Genomic DNA, 11,779 nt, shown 5'->3' with positions numbered 1-11,779 from the left:
CACAGCAACTTACAACTATTCGTTTAGTGGCCATTCAAAGTTACAATAGCACTAAAGCAAGTGACTTGTGGCCATTTTTCACACTTACGACTGTTGCAGAATCCCCACGGTCATGGGATCAAATTTCAGGGGCTTGGCAACTGACTCATATTTATGACAGCCACCGTGTCCCGGGGATCATGTGATCACCATTTGCAACTTTCTGACAAGCAATGGGGAAGCAGTAGGCGTGAGCTTAAAGCAGGGGTGTCAAACTCAATTTCACTGAGGGCCGCATCAGCATTGCAGTTGCCCTTGGGGGGCCGAGTGGGTGTGGCCAGAGTGAGTGCAGCCTACTGGGTGGGCGTGGATGGAATGGGTGTGGCCTACTGGTTGGGCGTGGCTAGTTTTACATCATTCGCGTCAAGGGTGCCTGTGGGGGCCTGGGCAGGAGTGGGACAGATCTGAGGGTCTCTGGCAGAAGGGGGTGGGACCGGGGCAAGTGCCAAGGCATGATCCACTGGGGCAAGTGCCAAGATGGCCACCACAAAATTGTACATTGGCTCCCGGCTGGCCTGGGCCAGGGCCAAGGCAGCGGGGGCCGTTCCCTCACTGTTTCCAGGATGGCTTCGCGGGCCACATGAAACCACTTCGTGGACCGCATCCGGCCCCCGGGCCTTGTGTTTGACATGTCTGGCTTAAAGGGACTCCAGAAGATGGTAGAGGACAGGAAGGCCTGGAGGAATGTTGTCCATGGGGTCACGATGGGTCAGACACGACTTCGCAACTAACAACAACAAGAACAACAAAATAAATAAATAAATAAAAAGGCCCAATTAACTCACAACGATGTCTGAATAATTGAAGGGTCTCCCACCACTGAAGGTGTCTGTCTCTTGCTCACACCAGCTGAAGGGCGACGCTTCAAATAAACCAGGAGGCAGTTTTCTCTCTGAAGGGCCAAAATCTCTCTCCTGGTTTAGTTTCAGGCCTGCCCTCCGAGGCATTAATTAATTCATTGCCGCACAGCAATCTCCTAAATTACTCCAGCGGCATTTATTAAGGACCAAGATGACTGTGCATTTTCCTCCTGCAGGTTGCAAGAACAAGCCTTGCCAGGCTTCCTTGTGCAATGGAAAACCCAAAAGGGATTCTAAGTGGGCAAAATGTTGGTCTCAGCTTTCCTTCGTTCTTCCATAGATGTTGCAAGGCTGCCATCTCGTGGGTTGATCCGGATGGCCGAGAACAGAAAAAGAAAGACATCTGTTCTCATATTACAAATTGTCATAGCTCAGCGGGTGGAAAGGAGTCTCCTTTTTTTCTTTTTTCTTTACAATACACGAGACAAGTATCATGAAAAGAAGGAACTGGGAGTGACGGGATAGCAGTGTTCCAATATTTGAGGGGCTGCCACAAAGAAGAAGGGAGTAAAGCTATTCTCCAAAGCGCCTGAAGACAAGATAAGAAGCAACGGATGGAAACTCATGAAGGAGAGAAGCAACCTGGAATTAAGGAGAAACTTCCTGACAGTTAGAACAATTAACCAGCGGAACAACCTGCCTCCAGAAGCTGTGAATGCTCCAACACTGGAGGTTTTTAAGAAGAGATTGGACAACCATTTCGTCTGAAATGGTATAGGGCAGTGATGGTGAACCTTTTAGAGACCGAGTGCCCAAACTGCAACCTAAAACCCACTTATGTATCGTCGGGTGCCGGGTGGGCATGGCCAATTGCATGGGCGTGGCCAATTGGGTGGGTGTGGCCAGTTGGGTGGGCATGGCCCATTGGGTGGGCCTGGCTGCAGTGGTAATGGCAGAACTGGGTGGGACAAAGAAGTGAAAAGGTTTTATAAAACCCAGCTGAAGGCCCAGGACTGGGGTGACGGCGTGGGTGCCCACAGAGAGGGCTCTGTGTGCCACTGCTCTGGTATAGGGCAGTGGTGGCGAACCTATGTCACACGTGCCAGAGGCGGCACTCAGAGCCCCTCTCTGTGGGCATGCCTGCCATCCCCCCAGCCCCGTCTCCACCCACGCCCCTCCTCACCAGAGGAGACTCACCGGAGGAGAGTCGCCCCTGGGCACGGTCCACATGGAGCAGCGCAGCCAAGGACATGGTAGCCGGGCAGCAGGGACAAGACTCCGTCCTTGCTCCCCGTCACATGCAGATGATGCAGGGCGTGGGCGGAGGGTGTGGCCGCCATGACATTGCGGTGGGCCATGGAGGCAGTAGGTGGCCCTGCAGGCAGGCAGGGGGCAGGGGTGGCAGGGACAGCGCAGGGCAGGGCAAGTAGAGCAGGGGGCAGGGGCGGTTTTTGGGAACTCAGTCTTTAAAAGGTTCACCATCACTGGTATAGGGTCTCCTGCTTGAGCAGGGGGTTGGACTAGAAGACCTCCAAGGTCCCTCCCAAGTCTGTTATCCTGTTATCAGGAACACCAAAACAGAGTCAATATAGTCTTTAAGTAGCTTTCATTGCTAAGCAAGGCAGTTTTCGTGCCTGATTTTGTGGCCATTTTTGCCACGGTTTGTTAAGCAAGTCATTGCAGTTGTTAAGTGAGTCACATGGCTGTTAAGCAAATCCAGCTTCCCCCGTTGACTTTGCTTGTCAGAAGCCAGCTGGGAAGATCACAAATGGTGATCATGTGACCCCAGGATGGAGCAACTGTTGTAAATATGTGCCAATGGCCAAGGACTCAAATTTTGATCATATGACCATGGGGATGCTGAAAGGGTCGTTAAGTGTGTGAGGATGAGTCATAAGTCACTTTTTTCAGTGCCATTCCAAAGGTGCTTTTTCAGGAAGCAACTGGACTTTCTTATTTTTCTTTGAAGACATTTCGCTTCCCATCCAAGAAGCTTCTTCAGCTCTGACTGGATGGTGGAGAATGGAAGGATTTATACTCCTTGCAGACAGCTGGTCATTTGCATCCTTTTAGAGAGACGTTGAGGCCACTTGGAGGTTTATCTTTCAACAGTTCCAAGAAGGCTCCACACCCATTGGCACTACTCAGGTGACCCTGACAACAAAGATAAACTTCCAGGTGGCCTCAACGACTGTCAGAGAAGGGGGGGGGGTGTCAATCTATTCTCCAAAGCATCCAAGACAGGAAAAGAAGCTTATCAAAGAGACATCCAACCTAGAATTAAGGAGGAATTTCGTGACAGGGAGAACAATTAATCAATGGAATGGCTGACCTCCAGAGGTTGTGGGTGCTCCATCACTGGAGGTTTTCAAGATGCGATTGGACATTTGTTAAGTGAATTTTGCTCCGTTTTACAACCTTTCTTGCTGTTACGTGAATCACTGCAATTGATAAGTTAGTAACCCAGTCGCAAAAGGGGATCACATAATCTTGGGACACAGAAACGGTCATAAATATGAACCAGTTGATCACGTGACCATGGGGACGCTGCAAAGGTCGTAACTGTGGAAAACAGTCATAGGTCATATTTTTAAGTGCCATTGTAACTTTGAATGGTCACTAAATGAACTGTTGTAAGTCGAGGACTACCTGTACTTATTTCTAGCTAGGCTGTTTGCACACAGGTAGTCCTTGACTTAAGACCACAGTTGAGCCCAAAATTTCTGTAGATAAGCAAGAAAGTTTTCAAGTGAGTTTTGTCCCATTTTACGACCTTTCTTGCCACAGTTGTTAAGCAAATCACTGCACTTGTCATGGTTCTGACAGATGAAACTCTTCAAAGAACTTCGAGGCATTGTTTACCTTAAAGAATCTTTATTTTGAGTATCATAGCATCGGCACTAACATAATCAAAGTCAAAAACTGGATTCCCCTGCCTTGAGCACATAATATCAAAGCACAATTCCCTCCTCCAGTTAAGTCATAAATCACATTCCCCAATTAGTTTGAAACACGGGCTTCCTCTCCAGCTCTCCAGCCCACCAATTCTTTATTATCTCTTATTTCAATAACCTTGGTTCTCACACTAGGTTCAGTATTATTATGTCTAGCTAGACTCTCATGCACATCCCCCCCTCCCCAGCATCATCTAACTCTAAAAGCAAAAAGAAGAAAATGGTTGCATCTCCATCTGTTGTCAATGCAAAAACATCCGATGTTAGCAGCATTGACATCAGTTGTAAGCTAGTAACACGGCTGTTAGGGTGAATCTGTCTTCCCTGACTTTGCTTGTTAGAAGACGGCAAAAGGTGATTGCATGACCCCAGGAGGACACTGCAACAGTCATAAGTACATGCCAGCTGCCAAGCCTCTGATTTTTGATCATGTGACCACGGGGATGCTGCAATGGTCGTAAGTGTGAAAAACAGTCATAAGTCACTTTTTTCCATGCTGTTGTAACTTTGAAGGTCACTAAACGAAGGATTATAAGTCAATGACTGCCTATCATGTACCACTATGATAACACTAATTATTATTTCTGTATCTGTTACATTCTGAATGACTTGCGGAACGCAAAACCGTATCTCCAAAATCTTTCTAATCAGAGAAATAAATTTCCACAGATTTTTTTAAAAACCTGCAATTTACTAGATTGCCATTAGATGTCAGCACTTAACTTTCCATAGATTGAGAGCGAAAATTTTTCTTCTACACCAGCACCAATAGTGGATTTCTCTGAGACCTTAGTGCAGGGGTCTTCAGACTTGGCCCTTTTATGACTTGTGGACTTCAACTCCCAGAATTCCTCAGTCAGCCATTTTGATGAAACTGCAGGCATGGATCCAGACCAGGGGTCTTCAGACTTGGCCCTTTTATGACTTGTGGACTTCAACTCCCAGAATTCCCCAGCCAGGCACGCTGGCTGAGGAATTCTGGGAGTTGAAGTCCACAAGTCATAAAAGGGCCAGGTTTGAAGACCCCTGCCTTAGTGCCCCACACAAATTAGGTAAGAGACTGAATTATAAAAACTTTTTAAAATATTTCAGTGTACTGCAATAATCCCGATTTGTTAGGGTCCAAGTTGGAAGGGCCATCTAGGTCAGGCCCATCTTCTAACTCTGAGCAGAAAATACAAATTAAAACCTTTCCTTATAGAGAACCAGTGCAAGCAAGCCCATAATCCTCTCTTTATTCTGCTGTTGATGCCCTTACTCAGGGGTCTTCAAACTTGACCCTTTTATGACTTGTGGACTTCAACTCCCAGAATTCCTCAGCCAGCTTGTCTGGCTGAGGAATTCTGGGAGTTGAAGTCCACAAGTCATAAAAGGGCCAAGTTTGAAGACCCCTGCTTTACTCCTATAAAGAGTTGAGGGGTTGTTGTTTTTTTGGCTTTCAATCAGAAACTGTCTAATTTAACTTATAGAATAATTAGGCTTGTAGGTTTTCTAGTCCAATCCCCTATTAAAGGAAGAGATACTATTCCGGACAAATTGCTGTCCAGTCTTTTGTTTAAAACCTCCAATGATGGAGCACCCATCCATCCATTTCCAGAACTAAGCCATTCTATTGATTAATTGTTCTAACTATCAGGAAATTTCTCCTTAGTTTTAGGTTGCTTCTCTCCTTGATAAGTTTCCATCCATTGATTCTTTTCCTGCCTTCAGGTGCTTTGGAGAATAGCTTGACTCCCTCTTCTTTGGGGCAGCCCCTGAAGTACTGGAAGACTTCTATCATTTTCCTCCTAGTCCAGGGGTAGGCAACCTTGGCTCTTTTATGACTCGTGGACTTCAACTCCCAGAATTCCTGAGCCAGCCATGCTGAGGGGAAAGGGAGAGGTTTCCAAACTGAGCCATGGTGGCTGAGGAATTCTGGGAGCTGAAGTCCACGAGTCATAAAAGAGCCAAGGTTGCCTACCCCTGGCCTAGTCCTTCTCTTCTTTAGACTATACATACCCAATTCCTGCAATTGTTCTTCATGTTTTAGCCTCAGGTCTCCTAACCATTTTTGTTGCTCTTCTCTGCACTCTTTCCAAGATTTCAACATCTTTTTTGAATCATGAAGACCAGAACTGGATGCAGTATTCCAAGTGTGGTCTCACCAGTGTGGTATAAAGCGGTACTATCACTTCACAAGATCTTGAAACTATCCCTTTTGTTGATGCAGTAGTTTAAATCTTGAATCCAGTAGCTGAATCCACTTGTTCTTAATTTTTTTTAAAAAAATTAGTTCTTTGAATTAATTTGGACTGAACTTGAGTCCACTAATTCAATTGTTGTATTCTAGGAGTAAGGAAATCAAACTTGAGACGCCTTCACAAGTCCTGCAATTTCCAAAAGAGGTTTTTGATCTGAAAAATCATCTCAGCAGCTCTGTTGATGGCCCAGAGACAACTACAGTGAATTCTCCCCAAATAAAACTCTACAAAAAAACAACAACAACCCTGCACCAAATTAGTATTCAAAAATGTTACAAATAGGTTTCAAACTTTTAAAATTTCTCTTTTAAATGTATATATTATAATTGGTAAAATCATACGGGGACCCTTGACTTATGACTGTAACTCACCCTGGAATTCACAATTATAAAGTTGTGGTTGTTAAGTCAAGGCATCCCATAACTGGATTTCTCAACAATTTTTGAGTGAGTCTAAAGAACTTTTTGAGTTCTGTGTGAATGCTCCAAACAGCAATAAAGGTGAGTCAGTTGTCAAGCACTCACAATGAGATCACAGTCATCATAACTTAAAGCAGACTAGAACAGTCTCCTAGTGATTGGCCCAAAGTCACCCAGCCGTCTTTCATGCTTAAGGCAGGACTAAGAACTCCCTGTCTCCTGGTGATTGGCCCAAAGTCACCTGGCTGGCTTTCATGCCTAAGGTAGGAGTAGAATTCACAGTCTCCTAGTTTCTAGACCAGCATTTTAACAGGGGTAGGCAATCTTGGCTCTTTTATGACTCATGGACTTCAACTCCCAGAATTCCTGAGCCAGCATGGGGGAACTATGGCCCCCTCATGACTCGTGGACTTCAACTCCCAGAATTCCTGAGCCAGCATGGATTGGTGGCTCATGAATTCCCTTTTCCCTCAGCGTGGCTGGCTCAGGAATTCTGGGAGTTGAAGTCCACGAGTCATAAAAGAGCCAAGGTTGCCTACCCCAACGAACTCTATAGTTTTAATTCTTAGGTGGAGCTTTGAAAATATAGCGGTAAATGTTATTGCATATATCATGGACCTTTTAGTTGAGAAGACTCCTGATTTTGCATTCTAGAATTAATTGCAATACATAATTGCACAAGTTGTTATTTCATTCCATGTCTGCACTGCACTTAGCGATAATCTCATAATAAATAAAACTACTACTATCTCACAACTTTAATTACCTTGCTGCATTTCAATATATCAACCTACTCTTTTTCCAGTTAAAACCCAGCCCTAGGCCACAACACAGTTCCCTCCTTTCCTTCCTTCATTATTCAAACCCCTCTTTGCTTCGTCCACTTACTAAGCACTTAAAATAAAACAACTCATTAGGACAGTTCTGAGAAGTGAAGTTGATACCTGCCAGCTATTGTGCAAGTTTAACTCTCCTTGAAGACCCATTGTGTTCTTGTGACAACTCCGGGATCAGTCAACTTGTCTCTGTCTTCTGAGCCAATCGGCTCCCTCTAAATTGTTTCTTTGTTGTTAACACCATTCAGTACTTAGACCCATAGAATCAAGAGGGCTGGAAAGAACCATGGAGGTCTTCTACTCTAACCCCACTGCTCAAGACAGGAGATTTTATATCATCCCGGATAAATGATTCTCTAATTTTTTCTTGAGAACCTACGGTGATGGAGCACTCACACTTTCTGAAGGCCATCTTGCCTCCAGAAGTTGTGAGTGTTCCAACACTGGAAGTTTTTAACAAGAAACTGGACAACCATTTGTCTGAAATGGTCTAGGGCAGAGGTCCCCAACCTTGTGGGCACCAGGGCCTGGTGCCATGGAGAAAGGATTTTCTGTAGACCAGAGGGGGCGTGGTTTTTTTTTTAATATATTTTATTAATTTTCCAATTTTACATTTAAGTATTTAAAAAGCAACATGGTGACTGGGTTAATCAATAGTTCAATAACAATATCTTTAGTGCAAATATCAGGTTACAACATCAGATATGTCTTCTCTTTTCCCCTTAACATTTACTGTCTCGTATTCAAACCAGCACATTTCTAATTATATCAACTCAATAAAAACATCATTATTACATTTATCAATACATTTTAGCTTGTACATATCTTAATTGCATTCAATCTTCCTGTTATTAATTTTTACGTAATTTTTAATTCCTCATCAATATTTCAATTTAACCTTTGATATCCATAATTTTCAGACTTTGGGTAACCAAGATTTCCCTTATCTCACTTCATAACAAACTATAATATCCAAAATACAAATTTTATCTATTTAAATGTAATCTTGTTCTATTTCCTAAAAGTTATCTATTTCCCACCAAATTAAGTCATAATAATATAATATCCCCTTTAATAAATCAATATATATATTGCCTGGGTTATATATATTGCCTGGGTTATATATATTGCCTGGGTTAAACAATAAATGAAACATATTCATGATGATTAGAGGGGGTGTGGTTTGGAATACTGCCTGTATCCCGAGGATGGAGCTTTGCTTGTTTGTGCAGCCCACTGCTGGCATGCTGGGGACCGGGACCGGTCCACGGACCAGGCATTAGGGACTCCTGGTATAGGGTTGCCTGCCTGAGCAGGAGGTTGGATAAGAAGAGGGATAGAATCAAGATCACGTGAAGTATTAATACCATTTTACAATGCCTTGGTAAGGCCACACTTGGAATACTGCATCCAGTTTTGGTCACCACGATGTAAAAAAGGTGTTGAGACTCTAGAAAGAGTGCAGAGAAGAGCAACAAAGATGATTAGGGGCCTGGAGGCTAAAACATATTAGGAACGGTTGCTGGAATTGGGTATGTCTAGTCTAATGAAGAGAAGGACAAGGGGGGACATGATAGCAGTGTTCCAATATCTCAGGGGCTGCCACAAAGAAGAGGGAGTCAAGCTATCCTCCAAGGCGCCTGAAGGCAGAACAAGAAGCAATGGATGGAAACTAAGCAAGGAGAGAAGCAACCTAGAACTAAGGAGAAACTTCCTGACAGTTGGTACAATTAACCAGTGGAACAACCTGCCTCCTGAAGTTTGTGGGTGCTCCAGCACTGGAGGTTTTAAAGAAGAGACTGGACAGCCATTTGTCTGAAATGGTATAGGGTTTCCTGCCTGAGCAGGGGGTTGGACTAGATGACCTCTAAGGTACCTTCCAACATTATTATTATTATTATTATTATTATTATTATTATTATTATTATTATTATTATTATTATTATTATTATTATTATTATTATTATTATGCATTTTCAGCATCCCCTTGGTCATGTGATCAAAATTGGGGCACTTGGCAACCTAGCATGTATTTGTGACCGTTGCAGCGTCCCAGGGTCACGTGATCATGACTTTCCCAGCCAACCTCCTGCAAGCAAGTCCATGGAAGGAGCTGGATTCACTTAACCAGGTGATTCAAGTAACAATTGCAGTGATTTGCTTAACAACCGTGGCAAAGGAGGTCGTAAAATTGGGCGCAGCTCAATTAACAACTGCCTTCCTTAGCAACAGACATTTTTGTCCCAACTGCGGTCCTAAGTTGAGAATTTATCTATCGTTGCAATTCTCAAAGAGAGAATGGAAACTATCTATTATTTGACATTGCTTTTATTGATTACTTTGCTTAAAGCATTGCACATATTTGTACTCAGTGTTCCTCCGCTATAAATTGGCCAGATTTGCAAGGGATTTAGAGGAATTCAGGCACCAAACTCTTGATATAAAGGATGCATAAATAAAGTCTCTCAAAATGAGATCCCTTACAATTTTCCTTTTAATCCCTCACGACCAGGATTCATCACACTTTACCCCTCTTCTCAACCATCTGTTGACCTTGATATAAACTTGTGCATGTTAGTTTCTACCTATGGCAATTCTCATTCCAGATGTGGAAAGTCAGATAAGTCGAGGACTACCTGTATTATAAAGTGAAGTTCTGAGTCCATTGTTCAGAAATAGCCTTCAATGTGTCCAATATTAAAATATTTTGCTTCATTCTTTATTTATTGGTCAAATTTAAATGTTTTTTCTCCTTTTCTCCATTAAATGTAATGAAATGGGGCAAAACTCAATAATAACAACTGTCTTACTTAGCAACATAAATTTCGAGCTCAATGATAGTGACTTTCAATGGTCACTAAACAAATGATTGTAAATTGAGGACTACCTGAAGCTAACTCCAAAGGGCCACACCCATATTGGGACCCCAGGCTAGGTGGCACAGTCATGTCTTCAAGCCCTGTCTCAAGTCTCAAAGAGTGGGTGCAGATCCCATCTTGGGGAGGAGGATAATAATAATAATAATAATAATAATAATAATAATAATAATAATAATAATAATAATAATAATAATAATAATAATAATAATAAGAAGAAGAAGAAGAAGAAGAAGAAGAAGAAGAAGAAGAAGAAGAAGAAGAAGAAGAAGAAGAAGAAGAAGAAGAAGAAGAAGAAGAAGAAAAAACAACAACAACAACAACAACAACAACTGCATTTCACATCCTTTCCATCATTGCTGAAGTCCACGAGTCATAAAAGAGCCAAGGTTGCCTATCCCTGCCCTAGGTGTACCTGTTTGGTCAATTGAAGGTTACAAAGTATCAAACAGACACAAGAGTTTTAGCATATAGATTAGCCACTGAGCATCTATTAGAGCAGGGGTCCCCAACCCCCGGGATGTGGACCAGCACTGGGCCGCGGCATGCCGGAAACCAAACCACGCAAACAAGCAAAGCCCCATCCACAGGATGCAGGCAGCACACGAAACCACGGACCCTCCGGTCTGCAGAAAAACCTCTCTCCACAAAACCGGTACCTAGTGCCTAAAAAGTTGGGGGCTGCTGAATTAGAGAATGGGTGGCCTTGGGAATTTAAAAAAATAAATAAATAACTTGTCCCAAGTGTAGAGGCTACAGGGTCTGGATGAGTAGGACCTGGCTCAAATTCAACCCTAAAAATATCAGGTGACTGTGGCTGTTGGTTCCCCTGGAATGAGAGAACTTCCATTTGAATCTGGGACTACTGCAGTGGTGGGATTAAGCCGGTTCGCACCACTTCGGCAGAATCGGTAGCTAATTTTTTGTTGCTCAGGCCCAGAATGGGCTTCCAGAAGCGGCGCCCATGCAGAGAACCGGTTGTTCACATATTTGAATCCCACCACTGGACTACTGTACAATTCGGGTGGGGGCACTTCCTGGACTTACAACTATTGTTTGAAGAGCAAGGGGCAGTGTGGTCATGAGGCTCCTTGCAACACGCTTTGCTTGAATTAACTCCTTTTCTGCCTAGCCACCTGGCCCGAAGCATTAAAAAAAATTGCACCATACAGTAACAGTAAGAGTTGGAAGGGACCTTGGAGGTCATCTAGTCCAACCCCCTGCTCAAGCAGGAAACCCTATACCATTTCAGACAAATGGTTGTCCAGTCTCTTCTTAAAAACTTCCAGTGTTGGAGCATTCACAACTTCTGGAGGCAGGTTGTTCCACTGGTTAATTGTTCTAACTGTCAGGAAATTTCTCCTTAGTTCTAAGTTGGTTAATTTCCATCCATTGTTTCTCGTCTTGACTTTTGGTGCTTTGGAAAATAGTTTGACCCCCTTATCTTTGTAGGAGCCCCCTCAAATATTGGAACACTGCTATAATTGTAGTCCTTCTTTTTATTAGACTAGACATACCTAATTCCTGTAACCATTCTTCACGTTTTAGCCTCCAGCCCTCTAATCATTCTCATCTTTCTTCTCTGCACTCCTTCCAGAGTCTCAACCTCTTTTTT

This window comes from Protobothrops mucrosquamatus, unplaced genomic scaffold (genome assembly GCF_001527695.2).
Source record: "Protobothrops mucrosquamatus isolate PMUCROS unplaced genomic scaffold, P.Mucros_1.0 scaffold1999, whole genome shotgun sequence".
NCBI classification, from domain to species: Eukaryota; Metazoa; Chordata; class Lepidosauria; order Squamata; family Viperidae; genus Protobothrops; species Protobothrops mucrosquamatus.
Note: the sequence above shows the minus strand (reverse complement) of the source record.